General features: G+C 50.3%; 1 protein-coding gene and 3 pseudogenes across 1 annotated transcript in view; 1 reads left to right on the top strand and 3 right to left on the bottom strand.

The window, feature by feature from the left end:
- Positions 1-17,584, top strand: part of LOC144668732 (uncharacterized) — a 434,727-nt gene that overhangs the window by 407,790 nt on the left and 9,353 nt on the right. The window lies entirely within an intron of this gene.
- LOC144669063 (U2 spliceosomal RNA) lies at positions 609-785 on the bottom strand (annotated as a pseudogene).
- LOC144669072 (U2 spliceosomal RNA) lies at positions 5,677-5,851 on the bottom strand (annotated as a pseudogene).
- Positions 14,888-15,064, bottom strand: LOC144669092 (U2 spliceosomal RNA; annotated as a pseudogene).

Below are 17,584 nucleotides of genomic sequence, written 5' to 3' on the forward strand. Positions count from 1 at the left end.
CGAATCTCGGTGCCGCTCCCCACCTTATCGAAGTACCTGGTGAGGAAGGTGACCACGTCGGCGACAGGGACGAAGGGGTTGTACACATGCACCATCACCTCACGTTCCCGTTGCAACGGCAGAGAAAAGTGCGGCTCCGCCGTCAGGATCTTCATCTCCGGCAGGTCTCTCTTCTCCTCGAACGCCCTCAGGAGCCGGACGCAGTCTGCCACTCGCTTGAACGTGACGTCAAAATAACCACCTTTGCGGGAGTCGGGCAGGGTGAAGATCTCCGTAGCTTGGAAGCCGCACGCCTTCAACAGGATCCTCCTGGTGAAGAAGCCCCGATCCATAGGTGATCCTCCTTCGTCGCTGTGGTTCACCGTGACTCGGACGGTGATAGGTAACCCACGGTATAGATTTGGATTGCGATTGGTTATCGGCCTTCCATCCCGACCTTGCCTTGGCAGGACCATGGTGTCGCCCCTGCAACACTTGATGTTAGCCAAAAGGCCGAGAAGCGATGAGAAAGAAAGAAAGTTGTGTTTTGAAAGATGTGCATGTTGAAAAGTAAAGAAAGCAGATGTTTGTAAGAAATCTATTTTTAGCATTGAAAATCCCCTGGAAAGGGGTGGTGCACCATTCCCAGAGATACTGCAATACCAGGTCGATGCGTGGAGTGGGCGGAGCAAGCCCCTATTCCATCTCCCTGCTCCAAAAATCAATTTAATATATGGTCCCCAGATAAGGGACGTATCAGATATTAAACTGATAAGAACAGATTTTTTTTTTTATTGTAAAAATATACTTTATTCATAAAAAATCTTCAATCACATTCAAAACCATTTCAAAAACAACATTACAAGGGTACAATCCAGGTTAAACTTTTACAAAATGTATCACCAGGTGCATCAGTACAAACAATATTACAATCATTTACAGCCTTTCATTTTGATCTGTACAGCCCGAGGGGCTCTAAACAGTTCCCAGTCTCTCGGTGCGCTGTGGTAGAAAGGTCTTAGACAGCGACCCTTCCCCATTGCGCCTTTGCGGCAGCTGCCCCAAGCTTTAGTGCGTCCCTCAGCACGTAGTCCTGGACTTTGGATTGTGCCAGTCCGCAACAATCGGTCGGGGACAACTCTTTGTGCTGGAAGACCAACAAGTTTCGGGCAGACCAAAGCGCCTCTTTCACCGAGTTGATGATCCTCCAGCTGCAGTCGATGTTTGTCTCGGTGTGTGTCCCTGGGAACAGCCCGTAGAGCACAGAGTCCTGTGTCACAGAACTGCTCGGGATGAACCTCGACAGCAACCACTGCATCTCTCTCCAGACTTTCTTTGCAAAGGCACAATCCACAAGGAGGTGAACAACGGTCTCTTCCCCACCACAGCCACCTCGAGGGCAACGTGCAGAGGGGGTGAGACTCCTGGCGTGTAGGAAGGATCTGACGGGGAGGGCCTTTCTCACCACCAGCCAAGCTACGTCTTGGTGCTTGTTGGAAAGTTCTGGCGATGAGGCATTCTGCCAAATGACTTTGACAGTCTGCTCGGGGAACCATCCCACAGGGTCCACCCTCTCCTTATCCCTCAGGGCCTCTAGGACGTTACGTGCTGACCACTGCCTGATGGACTTGTGGTCAAAGGTGTTTTTCTGCATAAATTTTTCCACCAGGGACAGGTGGTACGGCACGGTCCAACTACTTGGAGCGTTCCGCGGCAGCGTGGCCAGACCCATCCTTCGCAACACCGGGGACAGGTAGAACCTCAGCACGTAGTGACACTTGGTGCTTGCGTACTGAGGGTCTACGCACCGCTTGATGCAGCCACACACAAAGGTGGCCATCAGTATGAGGGCGATGTTGGGCACGTTTTTTCCCCCTTTATCTAGAGGCTTGTACATCGCGTCCCTGCAGACACGATCCATTTTCGACCTCCAGATAAAGCGGAAGATGGCTCGAGTGATCGCCATCGCGCAGGAGTGTGGAATGGGCCAGACCTGCGCCACGTACAGCAACAGCGAGAGTACCTCACACCTGATGACCAGGTTCTTACCCGCAATGGAGAGGGAGCGTCGCTCCCACATGCCCAGTTTCCTTTTCACCATAGCCACTCGCTCCTTCCAGTTTCTAACGCATGCCCCGGTCCCTCCGAACCATATCCCCAGCACCTTCAGGCCGTCAGCCCTGACAGTGAAGGGGACAAAGGATCGGTCAGCCCAGTTCCCAAAGAACATGGCCTCGCTCTTCCCACGATTTACCTTGGCTCCCGAGGCCAGTTCGAACTGGTCGCAGACGTGCATCAGTCTGCGCACCGACAGCGGATCCGAGCAGAAGACGGCGACGTCGTCCATGTACAGGGAGGCTTTTACCTGAGTGCCTCCACTGCCTGGGATCGTCACTCCTCTTATGCCCGGATCCTTCCTGATGGACTCGGCAAAGGGTTCTATGCAGCACACGAAAAGGACAGGCGAGAGAGGGCAGCCCTGCCTGACTCCAGATTTAATCGGAAAGCTATCTGTTTCCCACCCATTGATTGAGACTGCGCTACTGATGTTAGTGTAGAGCAGTTGGATCCAATTTCGAATTCCCTCCCCAAACCCCATTTTGGAGAGCACATCCCCCATGTAGGTGTGCGATATTCTGTCAAAGGCCTTCTCCTGATCCAAGCTGATGAGGCAGGTATCCACACCCCTGTCCTGTACATAGGCAATCGTATCCCTGAGCAGCGCCAGGCTGTCAGAGATCTTCCTGCCTGGCACAGAGCAGGTCTGGTCAGGGTGAATCACCAATTCCAGAGCGGATTTGACCCGGTTGGCGATGACCTTGGACAGAATCTTATAGTCCATATTCAACAGTGAAATGGGTCGCCAATTTCTAATTTCCTCCCTTTCCCCCTTGTGCTTGTAGATGAGGGTGATGATGCCTTTCCTCATGGATTCTGACATGCTGCCGGCCAGGAGCATACTCTCGTACACTTCTAGCAGGTCTGGGCCGATCAAGTCCCACAGAGCCGAATACAACTCCGCCGGCAGGCCGTCGCTTCCGGGGGTTTTACTCTTCTCGAAGGACTCGAGGGCCTTAGTCAGTTCGTCAGGAGTTAGCGGTTTGTCTAGGCTCTCCCGCGTACTGTGGTCTAGGACCTCCGTGATAGAGGACAGGAAGGACTGGGAGGCCGTGCTGTCCGTGGGCTTCACGTCATACAGTCCGGCATAAAAGGATTTGCTGATCCTCAGAATGTCGGACCGTGATGACTTTACTGAGCCGTCTTCTTCCTTCAGGCTGCTGATCACAGAGCGCTCTCTGTGTACCTTTTGGAAGAAGAAACGTGAGCACGTCTCATCCTGCTCCACGGAGCGGACTCTGGAACGGAAGATGATCTTGGAGGCCTCCGAGGCAAAGTGCGAGGCTTGCTGGCCCTTCACCTCTTGGAGCTCCTCCTTGACATCGACCCCCATCGACCGCAGCCGGAGCAGATTCTGCATCTTTTCCTGGAGTCGGGACATTTCCCTCTGTTCCTTTCTAGCTTTCTGGGTGCCTTTGAGGATGAAAAACCTCTTGATGCTTCCCTTGATCACTTCCCACCAGTGTGTCAGGGACTCAAAGAGGGGTTTCACGGTTCTCCAACCTTTGTAATCCCTCTTGAGCTCCTCAATGTTCTCTGGGGTCAGCAGTTGCACATTTAGCTTCCATGCCCCCCTGCCCACCCTCAGGTCTTCCTCCAAGTGGCAGTCCGCCAGTAGGAGGCAGTGGTCAGAGAAGAACACCGGCTTGACGTCGGTGGATCTGACTGTGAATGCACGGGACACAAACAGGAAGTCTATCCTGGAACGAATGGACCCGTCTGGCCGCGACCAGGTGTATCTACGCTGCGCTCCGTCTGCAGGGTTGCTGAAGACGTCGTGCAGCTTGGCATCCTTAACTGTTTCCATCAGGGATCTGGACGTAGCGTCCAATCTGCTTCCGGCCCTGCCGGATCGTCCAGCCGCATCGATGATGCAGTTGAAGTCCCCGCCCAGAATGACCGGCCTGGAGGTCGCCAGCAGCAGTGGGAGCTGCTGAAAAACCTCCAGCCGCTCAGCCCCTTGTGCCGGGCCGTACACGTTAATTAACCGGAGTGGAGCGTTCTTGTACATTACGTCTGCTACCAGGAGTCGCCCGCCCACCACCTCCTTGACCTCGGAGACGGTGAAGTTGCCTCCCCGCAGCAGAATACCCAGGCCGGAGGAACGAGAGTCGTTTCCGCCCGACCAGATCGATGGCCCGTGGGACCACCACCGTGACCATTGCCTGTAGGAGCTGAACTGGATAACCTCACTTATCCACGTTAAACTCCATCTGCCAAATTTTGGCCCATTCACCTAACCTGTCCATATCCATTTGTAAATTTCTCATTTCTTCACTGCAACTTACTTTCCCACCTATTTTGGTGTCATCTGCAAATTTAGCTATGGTACCTTCTACTCCTGAATCCAAGTAAATAGTTGGGGCCCAAGGACCGAACCCTGTGGCACCCCACTAGTTACAGCTTGCCATCCACAAAAGACCCATTTATCCTGACTCTCTGCTTTCTGTTGGTTAGCCAAAGCTCTATCCAAGCAAATATATTACCCTTAGCTGCGTGTGATCTTATCTTGTGTATTAATCTTTTGTGCGGCACCTTATCAAATGCCTTCTGGAAGTCCAGACATACTACATCTACAGGATCGCCATTATCCACTTTGCTTGTCACATCTTCAAAGAACTCTAGCGATTTAGTCAAACACGATTTAGTCTTCATAAAGCCATGCTGACTCTGATGGATTGCATTTTGACTTGCATTTTAGGAGGGTAGTGAAGGCATTGGAGAGAGTGCAGAAGAGGTTTACGAGTTTGGTTCCAGGGGCGAGGAAGTTGAGTTATGAAGTAAGATTGGAGAAGTTGGGACTGTATTCCTTGGGGAAAAGAAGTCTGAGAGGAGACTTGATAGAGGTATTGAAAATCATGAGGTATCTGGAGAGAGTAGATAGGGAGAAACTGCTTGCACCGATGAAAGGATCGAGAAGGAGCGGGCACAGGTTTAAAGTAACTAGCAGAAGAAGCAAAAGTGATAGGAGCAGCGAGTGGTCAGGGTCTGGAATGCACCGCCTGATAGCGTGGCGGAGGCAGGTTCAATTGAAGAGGGAATGAGATGATTATTTGAAAAGAAAGCATGTGCTGGGTTACGTGGAGAAGGCAGGAGAATGGCACGAAGTGAAATGTTCATTGGGAGAGCTGGTGCAGTCACGACGGGCGGAATGGGCTCCTTGTGCAGTGTAAGGATTGTGTGAACGTGGATGTAGACGTTTCTGAGTAGCTGTGTAAAGTGTGTGAGCTTTGAGGTGTGAGTTTTGACTGTTGCTGTATCAGCAGCAGCAGCAGCAGCGGGCGGGAGCGGCAGCAGAGAGCTGGTTGAAAATGTTGTGAGGCGAAAGGTGCAGCTGAGAGAGTGTTTGAGAGGTGTATTTGCAAGTGAAAGATGTTTTTGTATGAGTGAGGTAGAGTGTTTGTGAGATGAGAGTGGTGTCTGTGAGCGTTGGGTGAGCGTGCGTGTTTTTTGTGTGTAGATGGTGCGGGTGAGTGAGAAAGAAAGAAAGTTGTGTTTTGAAAGATGTGCATGTTGAAAAGTAAAGAAAGCAGATGTTTGTAAGAAAACTATTTTTAGCATTGAAAATCCCCTGGAAAGGGGTGGTGCACCATTCCCAGAGATACTGCAATACCGGGTCGATGCGTGGAGTGGACGGAGCAAGCCCCTATTCCATCTCCCTGTTCCAAAAATCAATTTAATATATGGTCCCCAGATAAGGGACGTATCAGATATTAAACTGATAAGAACAGATTTTTTTTTTTTGTAAAAATATACTTTATTCATAAAATATCTTCAATCACATTCAAAACCATTTCAAAAACAACATTACAAGGGTACAATCCAGGTTAAACTTTTACAAAATGTATCACCAGGTGCATCAGTACAAACAATATTACAATCATTTACAGCCTTTCATTTTGAGCTGTACAGCCCGAGGGGCTCTAAACAGTTCCCAGTCTCTCGGTGCGCTGTGGTAGAAAGGTCTTAGACAGCGACCCTTCCCCATTGCGCCTTTGCGGCAGCTGCCCCAAGCTTTAGTGCGTCCCTCAGCACGTAGTCCTGGACTTTGGATTGTGCCAGTCCGCAACAATCGGTCGGGGACAACTCTTTGTGCTGGAAGACCAACAAGTTTCGGGCAGACCAAAGCGCCTCTTTCACCGAGTTGATGATCCTCCAGCTGCAGTCGATGTTTGTCTCGGTGTGTGTCCCTGGGAACAGCCCGTAGAGCACAGAGTCCTGTGTCACAGAACTGCTCGGGATGAACCTCGACAGCAACCACTGCGTCTCTCTCCAGACTTTCTTTGCAAAGGCACAATCCACAAGGAGGTGAACAACGGTCTCTTCCCCACCACAGCCACCTCGAGGGCAACGTGCAGAGGGGGTGAGCCTCCTGGCGTGTAGGAAGGATCTGACGGGGAGGGCCTTTCTCACCACCAGCCAAGCTACGTCTTGGTGTTTGTTGGAAAGTTCTGGCGATGAGGCATTCTGCCAAATGACTTTGACAGTCTGCTCGGGGAACCATCCCACAGGGTCCACCCTCTCCTTATCCCTCAGGGCCTCTAGGACGTTACGTGCTGACCACTGCCTGATGGACTTGTGGTCAAAGGTGTTTTTCTGCATAAATTTTTCCACCAGGGACAGGTGTTGCTGTACGTGGCGCAGGTCTGGCCCATTCCTCACTCCTGCGCTGTGGCGATCACGCCAGCCATCTTCCGCTTTATCTGGAGGTCAAAAGTGGATCCTGTTTGCAGGGACATGATGTAAAAAAACTCTGGATGAAGGGGGAAAAAACATGCCCAACATCACCCTCATCCTGATGGCCACCTTTGTGTATGGCAGTATCAAGCTGTGTGTAGACCCAAACACCAAGCGTCACTACGTGCTGAGGTTCTACCTGTCCCTGGTGTTGCGAAGGATGGGTCTGGCCACCCTGCCGCGGAACGCTCCAAGTGCCGTATCACCTGCCCCGTGTGGAAAAACTTATGCAGAGAAACACCTTTGTCCGCAAGTCCATCAGGCAGTGGTTAGCACGTATCACCCTAGAGGCCCTGCGGGAAAAGGAGATGGTGGATTCCGGCGGACGGTTCGCCGAACAGACCGTCAGGGTCATTTGGCAGAATGCCTCATCACCAGAACTCTGAAGAGAGTGGCCGTGGTTCTTGTCGAGGTGCATCCCGAGCAGTTCCGTGACACAGGTATGGACTCTGTGCTCCAGGGGCTGTTCCCAGGGACACACGCCGAGACAAACATCAACTACCGCCGGAGGATCCACTCGGTGAAAGACACTCTTTGGCTGTCCGAAACTTGTTGGTCTTCCATTGCAAAGAGTTGGCACATTCCAAGGTCCAGGACTACGTGCTGAGGGACGCACTAAAGTTTGGGGCAAAGGCGTAATGGAGAAAGGTCGCTGTCTACGGTTGCGCTAGATGTGTCGTGTAACTGGCAGGTAATGGAAAATTTCGAGAAACACTCAGTCACAAGGGAGAACACGTGACAGGCATGAGAGACAATCCATGAGTCTTTGTAGCTGAGTTTCCGTGTGAGCAACTAGCTCACAGCGCAGAGGAGTTCTTCGATCGAGGCCTGCTGTATTTTTGTCTTTGCTTTCAGCTTGAGCAGTCAAAGAACAAAGAAGAAAAAAAAGTACAGCACAGGAACAGGCCCTTCGGCCCTCCAAGCCTGCGCCGATCGGTCTGTGGAGCTTGCCAGCTGACCAGGTATGCAGCTAAAGTCCTTCCACATCTACAGGGAAGGCAAAGTCAGCAGCGTTTCTCCCAGAGTGTAGAGAGTCCTTGGAACTCTCTTCCTCGAAAGGTGGTGGAAACAGAGTCTTTGAATATTTTCAAGACAGAGCTGGATAGATTAACAAGGCGGGGTTGGAAGGTTATCGCTGGTAGGCAGGAATGTGGGGTTGAGGTTACAATCGGATCAGCCATGATCTTCTGAGTAGTGGAGCAGGCTCTTGGGGCCCAGTGGCCTACTCCTGCTCCTAAGTTGTATGTTCAGACATGTAGGGGCATTACTTTTTACTGATTCCAGTGCTTCTCCTGCACTGAACCTGGAGAGTACTACGTCAGCTGCTGTTGAGTTGTTTCCTGATGCCCTGCTTTCTTTTGTACGAGCTGTCTAGCATCCTCGTTTATGGGCTTCCTTTGCTTGGCATTGGGCCTTCTTTTGGGCTGACTGTTGGTCTATTTCCTTTACGGGATGTCAGCATGACATCACCAGAAGGGAAATGTGTCATGTTATGAAGTCACAGTAAATAAGTCCAATGCATTATATCATTATAATAACACAAGATGATGATCAGCAGTGAGAAGGCAGGTGGCAGCAAGGATAAGTACAGGTACGACACAGCGAACAGCCTTAGATCCTGTTAAAATGTTGAAAATGTTTCTCCCCTTCTCGAAGATTATTTCCTTCAAAATTTTAGAAATCTTTCAGCTTCAACCAGAAGTCACACACAAGCCAAACAACAAAACCACCTGCGTGCACAGCACAGCACACCATCTGCCAGCCTGCAATGATGTCGGCTCTCTTTTAATCACCTTTTCCCCTCCCATCAGTCCTATTCAGCAGGCAAGCAAAGGAGCGCAGAAAATACATCTGCACGGCTGTTTCTAACTTCTAGAAAGGGAACAGCCTTATCCTAGGAAAGTGAAAAATACCTATACTGTCACAAAGTGATGAACTTGAACTGCAAAACACCACGCTTACCTGAGCTTGTGTCACAGTTTTTGCTGTCTATCTCAGCCAGTATTCTCAGTCGTCCATCCTGGCTTCTTGCTCTCTCTGCAGCTTTCAGATGCCTCCCCTTGGCCGGCCTCAGTGCTCGGTGATAGATCAGCGCTCGGTATTATTTCTGTCCTCAGTGGTAACTGCTAGGGGAGAAAGGCTTGACTTTTTCAATCACCTTTTACCTCAGTAAAATCCAAGTAGAACCTAAAGTGGCAATGCTTCTCCCTCTCAGCACCCAACATGTCTTGCCTTTTCTTCAGGTTGGATTTGAGGAAGCACTACAGTTGCTGCCTGGCTGCCATTTCAAGTACAGAGACAAGGGGCAGCCCCATGACCCCTCCCCCGACTCCTGCACAATATGCAAATGTAGCACATTGTCTGAGTGCAATTTGGGAGCTGAAGACGGTTTCACAGTGGGATACAAGATATGAGGAGAGGTTTCCTCACAGACACACCGCCACATAAGCCCCTTTAAATTTGCGCGGCTGTGCAAAAAGTTTAATGGGCCCGCACACTTAAACAAATCGGTCACGCACTGTAATGACTCGCCTCATTCAGTTCAACAGAAATTAGGATCATGTTTTTAACCTGTGCCCTAGTTTTAAAATATTTTGTGTTCCATATTTACTTTCTCAATTTGTTATTAATTTACTTTACATTGCTTTATATTCTATTTTGTCTTGGACATGCATCACGGTTCGTTCAATCTCACTGGTTAAGAAAATTAAAATATTTAGTTTGATCAGGGTCTTACACTTGTCAAGAGGAGCCCTTTCAAATACTGGCCTGCTTTTGGAGGCCTGAAGTCACTGGAGCTGCACAAGTCAAGACGACTGAAGGCCTGATTCGCTGTGTAATATACTTTGCAGCATCTTGTTGCACTAGCAGGCAGGAAGGAGTTTTCAGCAATGCAGTTTAAAGGCTTGATACACTAAGTACACTTTCATTTCAGGTTTGTCATTTCAGGACGCTGCGTGTTTTTTTGCTCTGTTTTCTGACTCTGAAATTCTAATTCAGACTGTGGAGAAGAGCTGTTGTTGCTGCTGTTGGTTTTCTTTGTAACTGTTGTCGTTTTTTTGTGGAAAAATATACCTTATCCATAAAATATCTGAAAGAACATTACAAAACATTTCAAAATGGCCATCGCAAAAAGTGCAATCATATTCCAGTTTTTCAAATAGATCATGTCGCACCCTGCGACGCTTCAATACGATCAATGAACATTACAGACATTTCAACATGCTCATTACAGGCAGTCAGACAGTGCAATAGTATTCAAGTTATCTACATAGATCATGTTGCACTCTGAGGTGCTTCAATACAATTGTGATAAATGTAATATTCACTGCATACATTCAATGTGAGTCTTTCAGGCCGAGGGGTCTATACCTTTCCCAGTCCCTCGGTGCACTATGGCTGAAAGGTCTTAGACAGCGACCGTTCCCCACTGCGCATTTGTGGCGGCTGCCCCAAGCTTTAGTGCGTCCCTCAGCACGTAGTCCTCGGCCTTGGAATGTGCCAGCCAGTCTGCAACACTCTGCTGGGGACAACTCATTGCACTGGAAGACCAACAAGTTTCGGGCAGACCAAAGAGCGTCTTTCACCGAGTAGATGATCCTCCACCTGCTTGTCTCGATGTGCGTCCCTGTCCCTGGGATCAACACGTAGAGCACAGAGACCTGTGTCACAGAACTGCTTGGGATGAACCGCGACAAAAACCACGGCAACTCTCTGCAGACCTTCTTTGCAAACGCACATTCCACAAAGAGGTGAACAACGGTCTCGTCCCCACGACAGCCACCTCGAGGTCAACATGCAGAGAGGGTGAGACTTCAGGAAGGATCTGACGGGGAGGGCATTTCTCACCACCAGCCAAGCTACGTCTTGGTGCTTGTTGGAAAGTTCTGGAGACGAGGCATTCTGCCAAACGACTTTGACAGTCTGCTCGGGGAAACATCGCACAGGATCCACCATCTCCTTTCCCCGCAGGGCCTATAGGACGTTACGTGCCGACCACTGCCTGATGGACTTGGGGTCAAAGGTGTTCTTCTGCATAAAGTTTTCCACCAGGGACAGGTGGTACGGCACGGTCCAACTACTTGGAGCGTTCCGCGGCAGCGTGGCCACACCCATCCTTCGCTAAACCGGGGACAGGTAGAACCTCAGCACGTAGTGACACCTGGTGTTTGCGTACCGAGGGTCTACGCACAGCTTGATACAGCCGCACACAAAGGTGGCCATCAGTGTGAGGGCGATGTTGGGCACGTTTATTCCCCCTTTATCTAGAGGCTTATACAGCGCGTCCCTGCGGACACGATCCATTTTCGACCTCCAGATAAAGCGGAAGATGGCTCGGGTGATTGCCGTCGCGCAGCAGTCTGGAATGGGCCAGACCTGCGCCATGTACAGCAACAGCGAGAGTGCCTCACACCTGATGACCAGGTTCTTACCCGCAACGGAGAGGAAGCGTCGCTCCCAGATTCCCAGTTTCCTTTTCACCATAGACACTGGATCCTTCCAGTTTCTAACGCATACCCCGGTCCCTCTGAACCATATCCCCAGCACCTTCAGGCCGTCAGCACTGACGGTGAAGGGGACAAAGGATCGGTCAGCCCAGTTCCCAAAGAACACGGCCTCGCTCTTCCCACGATTTACCTTGGCTCCCGAGTCCAGTTCGAACTGGTCGCAGATGTGGATCAGTCTGCACACCGACAGCGGATCAGAACAGAAGACGGCGACATCGTCCATGTACAGGGAGGCTTTGATCTGAGTGCCTCCACTGCCTGGGATCGTAACTCCTCTAATGCCCGGATCCTTCCTGATGGACTCAGCAAAGAACAGGCGAGAGAGGACAGCCCTGCCTGACTCCAGATTTAATTGGAAAGCTATCTGATTCCCACCCATTGATTGAGACTGCGCTACTGATGTTAGTGTAGAGTAGGATCCAACTGGATCCAATTGCGAATTCCCTCCCCAAACCCCATTTTGAGAGCACATCCACCATGTAGGTGTGCGATATTCTGTCAAAGGCTTTCTCCTAATCCAGGCTGATGAGGCAGGTGTCCACACCCCTGTCCTGCACATAGGCAATCGTATCCCTGAGCAGCGCCAGGCTGTCAGAGATCTTCCTGCCCGGCACAGTGCAGGTCTGGTCAGGGTGTATCACCAATTCCAGAGCGGATTTGACCCGATTGGCGATGACCTTGGACAGAATCTTATAGTCCACATTCAACAGTGAAATGGGTCGCCAATTTCTAATTTCCTCCCTTTCTTCCTTGTGCTTGTACATGAGGGTGATGATGCCTTTCCTCATGGATTCTGACATACTGCCGGCCAGGAGCATACTCTCGTACACCCCTAGCAGGTCTGGGCCCATCCAGTCCCACAGAGCCCAATACAACTCCGCCGGCAAGCCGTCGCTTCTGGGGAGATTTACTCTTCTCGAAGGACTCAAGGGCCTAAGTCAGTTCGTCAGGAGTTCGCGGTTTGTCCAGCCTCTCCCGTGTACTGTCGCCTAAGACCTCCGTGATAGAGGACAAGGAGGACTGGGAGGCCGTGCTGTCCGTCGGCTTCACGTCATAAAATCCGGCATAAAAGGATTTGCTGATCCTCAAAATGTCGGACTGCGCTGACTTTACTGATCTGTCTTCTTCATTCAGGCTGCTGATCACAGAGCTCTCTCTCTGTTCCTTTTGGAAGAAGAAACGTGAGCACGTCTCATCCTGCTCCACGGAGCGGACTCTGGAACGGAAGATGTTCTTGGAGGCAAAGTGCGAGGCTTGCTGGCTCTTCACCTCTTGGAGTTCTTCCTTGACATCGACCCCCACCGACTGCAGCCGGAGCAGATTCTGCATGTTTTTCTGGAGTCGGGACATTTCCCTCTCTTCCTTTCTAGCTTTCTGGATGCTTTTGAGGATGAAAAACCTCTTGGTGTTTCCCTTGATCGCTTCCCACCAGTGTGTCAGGGACTCAAAGAGGGGTTTCATGGTTCTCCAACCTTCATAAGCCCTCTTGAGCTCCTCAATGTTCTCTGGGGTCAGCAGTTGCACGAATAGCTTCCATGCCCCCCTGCCCACCCTCAGGTCCTTCTCCAAGTGGCAGTCCGCCAGTAGGATGCAGTGGTCAGAGAAGAACACCGGCTTGACCTCGGTGGATCTGACTGTGAATGCACGGGACACAAAGAGGAAGTCTATCCTGGAACGAATGGACCCGTCTGGCCGCGACCAGGTGTATCTACGCTGCGCTCCGTCTGCAGGGTTGCTGAAGACGTCGTGCAGCTTGGCATCCTTAACTGTTTCCATCAGGGATCTGGACGTAGCGTCCAATCTGCTTCCGGCCCTGCCGGATCGTCCAGCCGCATCGATGATGCAGTTGAAGTCCCCGCCCAGAATGACCGGCCTGGAGGTCGCCAGCAGCAGTGGGAGCTGCTGAAAAACCTCCAGCCGCTCAGCTCCTTGTGACGGGCCATACACGTTAATTAACCGGAGTGGAGCGTTCTTGTACATTACGTCTGCTACGAGGAGTCGCCCGCCCACCACCTCCTTGACCTCGGAGACGGTGAAGTTGCCTCCCCGCAGCAGAATACCCAGGCCGGAGGAACGAGAGTCGTTTCCGCCCGACCAGATCGATGGCCCGTGGGACCACCACCGTGACCATTGCCTGTAGGAGCTGAACTGGATAACCTCACTTATCCACGTTAAACTCCATCTGCCAAATTTTGGCCCATTCACCTAACCTGTCCATATCCATTTGTAAATTTCTCATTTCTTCACTGCAACTTACTTTCCCACCTATTTTGGTGTCATCTGCAAATTTAGCTATGGTACCTTCTACTCCTGAATCCAAGTAAATAGTTGGGGCCCAAGGACCGAACCCTGTGGCACCCCACTAGTTACAGCTTGCCATCCACAAAAGACCCATTTATCCTGACTCTCTGCTTTCTGTTGGTTAGCCAAAGCTCTATCCAAGCAAATATATTACCCTTAGCTGCGTGTGATCTTATCTTGTGTATTAATCTTTTGTGCGGCACCTTATCAAATGCCTTCTGGAAGTCCAGACATACTACATCTACAGGATCGCCATTATCCACTTTGCTTGTCACATCTTCAAAGAACTCTAGCGATTTAGTCAAACACGATTTAGTCTTCATAAAGCCATGCTGACTCTGATGGATTGCATTTTGACTTGCATTTTAGGAGGGTAGTGAAGGCATTGGAGAGAGTGCAGAAGAGGTTTACGAGTTTGGTTCCAGGGGCGAGGAAGTTGAGTTATGAAGTAAGATTGGAGAAGTTGGGACTGTATTCCTTGGGGAAAAGAAGTCTGAGAGGAGACTTGATAGAGGTATTGAAAATCATGAGGTATCTGGAGAGAGTAGATAGGGAGAAACTGCTTGCACTGATGAAAGGATCGAGAAGGAGCGGGCACAGGTTTAAAGTAACTAGCAGAAGAAGCAAAAGTGATAGGAGCAGCGAGTGGTCAGGGTCTGGAATGCACCGCCTGATAGCGTGGCGGAGGCAGGTTCAATTGAAGAGGGAATGAGATGATTATTTGAAAAGAAAGCATGTGCTGGGTTACGTGGAGAAGGCAGGAGAATGGCACGAAGTGAAATGTTCATTGGGAGAGCTGGTGCAGTCACGACGGGCGGAATGGGCTCCTTGTGCAGTGTAAGGATTGTGTGAACGTGGATGTAGACGTTTCCGAGTAGCTGTGTAAAGTGTGTGAGCTTTGAGGTGTGAGTTTTGACTGTTGCTGTATCAGCAGCAGCAGCAGCGGGCGGGAGCGGCAGCAGAGAGCTGGTTGAAAGTGTTGTGAGGCGAAAGGTGCAGCTGAGAGAGTGTTTGAGAGGTGTATTTGCAAGTGAAAGATGTTTTTGTATGAGTGAGGTAGAGTGTTTGTGAGATGAGAGTGGTGTCTGTGAGCGTTGGGTGAGCGTGCGTGTTTTTTGTGTGTAGATGGTGCGGGTGAGTGAGAAAGAAAGAAAGTTGTGTTTTGAAAGATGTGCATGTTGAAAAGTAAAGAAAGCAGATGTTTGTAAGAAAACTATTTTTAGCATTGAAAATCCCCTGGAAAGGGGTGGTGCACCATTCCCAGAGATACTGCAATACCGGGTCGATGCGTGGAGTGGACGGAGCAAGCCCCTATTCCATCTCCCTGCTCCAAAAATCAATTTAATATATGGTCCCCAGATAAGGGACGTATCAGATATTAAACTGATAAGAACAGATTTTTTTTTTTTTTGTAAAAATATACTTTATTCATAAAATATCTTCAATCACATTCCAAACCATTTCAAAAACAACATTACAAGGGTACAATCCAGGTTAAACTTTTACAAAATGTATCACCAGGTGCATCAGTACAAACAATAAGAACAGATTTTTTTTTTTTTTGTAAAAATATACTTTATTCATAAAATATCTTCAATCACATTCCAAACCATTTCAAAAACAACATTACAAGGGTACAATCCAGGTTAAACTTTTACAAAATGTATCACCAGGTGCATCAGTACAAACAATATTACAATCATTTACAGCCTTTCATTTTGATCTGTACAGCCCGAGGGGCTCTAAACAGTTCCCAGTCTCTCGGTGCGCTGTGGTAGAAAGGTCTTAGACAGCGACCCTTCCCCATTGCGCCTTTGCGGCAGCTGCCCCAAGCTTTAGTGCGTCCCTCAGCACGTAGTCCTGGACTTTGGATTGTGCCAGTCCGCAACAATCGGTCGGGGACAACTCTTTGTGCTGGAAGACCAACAAGTTTCGGGCAGACCAAAGCGCCTCTTTCACCGAGTTGATGATCCTCCAGCTGCAGTCGATGTTTGTCTCGGTGTGTGTCCCTGGGAACAGCCCGTAGAGCACAGAGTCCTGTGTCACAGAACTGCTCGGGATGAACCTCGACAGCAACCACTGCATCTCTCTCCAGACTTTCTTTGCAAAGGCACAATCCACAAGGAGGTGAACAACGGTCTCTTCCCCACCACAGCCACCTCGAGGGCAACGTGCAGAGGGGGTGAGCCTCCTGGCGTGTAGGAAGGATCTGACGGGGAGGGCCTTTCTCACCACCAGCCAAGCTACGTCTTGGTGCTTGTTGGAAAGTTCTGGCGATGAGGCATTCTGCCAAATGACTTTGACAGTCTGCTCGGGGAACCATCCCACAGGGTCCACCCTCTCCTTTTCCCTCAGGGCCTCTAGGACGTTACGTGCTGACCACTGCCTGATGGACTTGTGGTCAAAGGTGTTTTTCTGCATAAATTTTTCCACCAGGGACAGGTGTTGCTGTACGTGGCGCAGGTCTGGCCCATTCCTCACTCCTGCGCTGTGGCGATCACGCCAGCCATCTTCCGCTTTATCTGGAGGTCAAAAGTTGATCCTGTTTGCAGGGACATGATGTAAAAAAACTCTGGATGAAGGGGGAAAAAACATGCCCAACATCACCCTCATCCTGATGGCCACCTTTGTGTATGGCAGTATCAAGCTGTGTGTAGACCCAAACACCAAGCGTCACTACGTGCTGAGGTTCTACCTGTCCCTGGTGTTGCGAAGGATGGGTCTGGCCACCCTGCCGCGGAACGCTCCAAGTGCCGTATCACCTGCCCCGTGTGGAAAAACTTATGCAGAGAAACACCTTTGTCCGCAAGTCCATCAGGCAGTGGTTAGCACGTATCACCCTAGAGGCCCTGCGGGAAAAGGAGATGGTGGATTCCGGCGGACGGTTCGCCGAACAGACCGTCAGGGTCATTTGGCAGAATGCCTCATCACCAGAACTCTGAAGAGAGTGGCCGTGGTTCTTGTCGAGGTGCATCCCGAGCAGTTCCGTGACACAGGTATGGACTCTGTGCTCCAGGGGCTGTTCCCAGGGACACACGCCGAGACAAACATCAACTACCGCCGGAGGATCCACTCGGTGAAAGACACTCTTTGGCTGTCCGAAACTTGTTGGTCTTCCATTGCAAAGAGTTGGCACATTCCAAGGTCCAGGACTACGTGCTGAGGGACGCACTAAAGTTTGGGGCAAAGGCGTAATGGAGAAAGGTCGCTGTCTACGGTTGCGCTAGATGTGTCGTGTAACTGGCAGGTAATGGAAAATTTCGAGAAACACTCAGTCACAAGGGAGAACACGTGACAGGCATGAGAGACAATCCATGAGTCTTTGTAGCTGAGTTTCCGTGTGAGCAACTAGCTCACAGCGCAGAGGAGTTCTTCGATCGAGGCCTGCTGTATTTTTGTCTTTGCTTTCAGCTTGAGCAGTCAAAGAACAAAGAAGAAAAAAAAGTACAGCACAGGAACAGGCCCTTCGGCCCTCCAAGCCTGCGCCGATCGGTCTGTGGAGCTTGCCAGCTGACCAGGTATGCAGCTAAAGTCCTTCCACATCTACAGGGAAGGCAAAGTCAGCAGCGTTTCTCCCAGAGTGTAGAGAGTCCTTGGAACTCTCTTCCTCGAAAGGTGGTGGAAACAGAGTCTTTGAATATTTTCAAGACAGAGCTGGATAGATTAACAAGGCGGGGTTGGAAGGTTATCGCTGGTAGGCAGGAATGTGGGGTTGAGGTTACAATCGGATCAGCCATGATCTTCTGAGTAGTGGAGCAGGCTCTTGGGGCCCAGTGGCCTACTCCTGCTCCTAAGTTGTATGTTCAGACATGTAGGGGCATTACTTTTTACTGATTCCAGTGCTTCTCCTGCACTGAACCTGGAGAGTACTACGTCAGCTGCTGTTGAGTTGTTTCCTGATGCCCTGCTTTCTTTTGTACGAGCTGTCTAGCATCCTCGTT

Source organism: Cetorhinus maximus, chromosome 28 (assembly GCF_964194155.1).
Source record: "Cetorhinus maximus chromosome 28, sCetMax3.hap1.1, whole genome shotgun sequence".
NCBI lineage: Eukaryota > Metazoa > Chordata > Chondrichthyes > Lamniformes > Cetorhinidae > Cetorhinus > Cetorhinus maximus.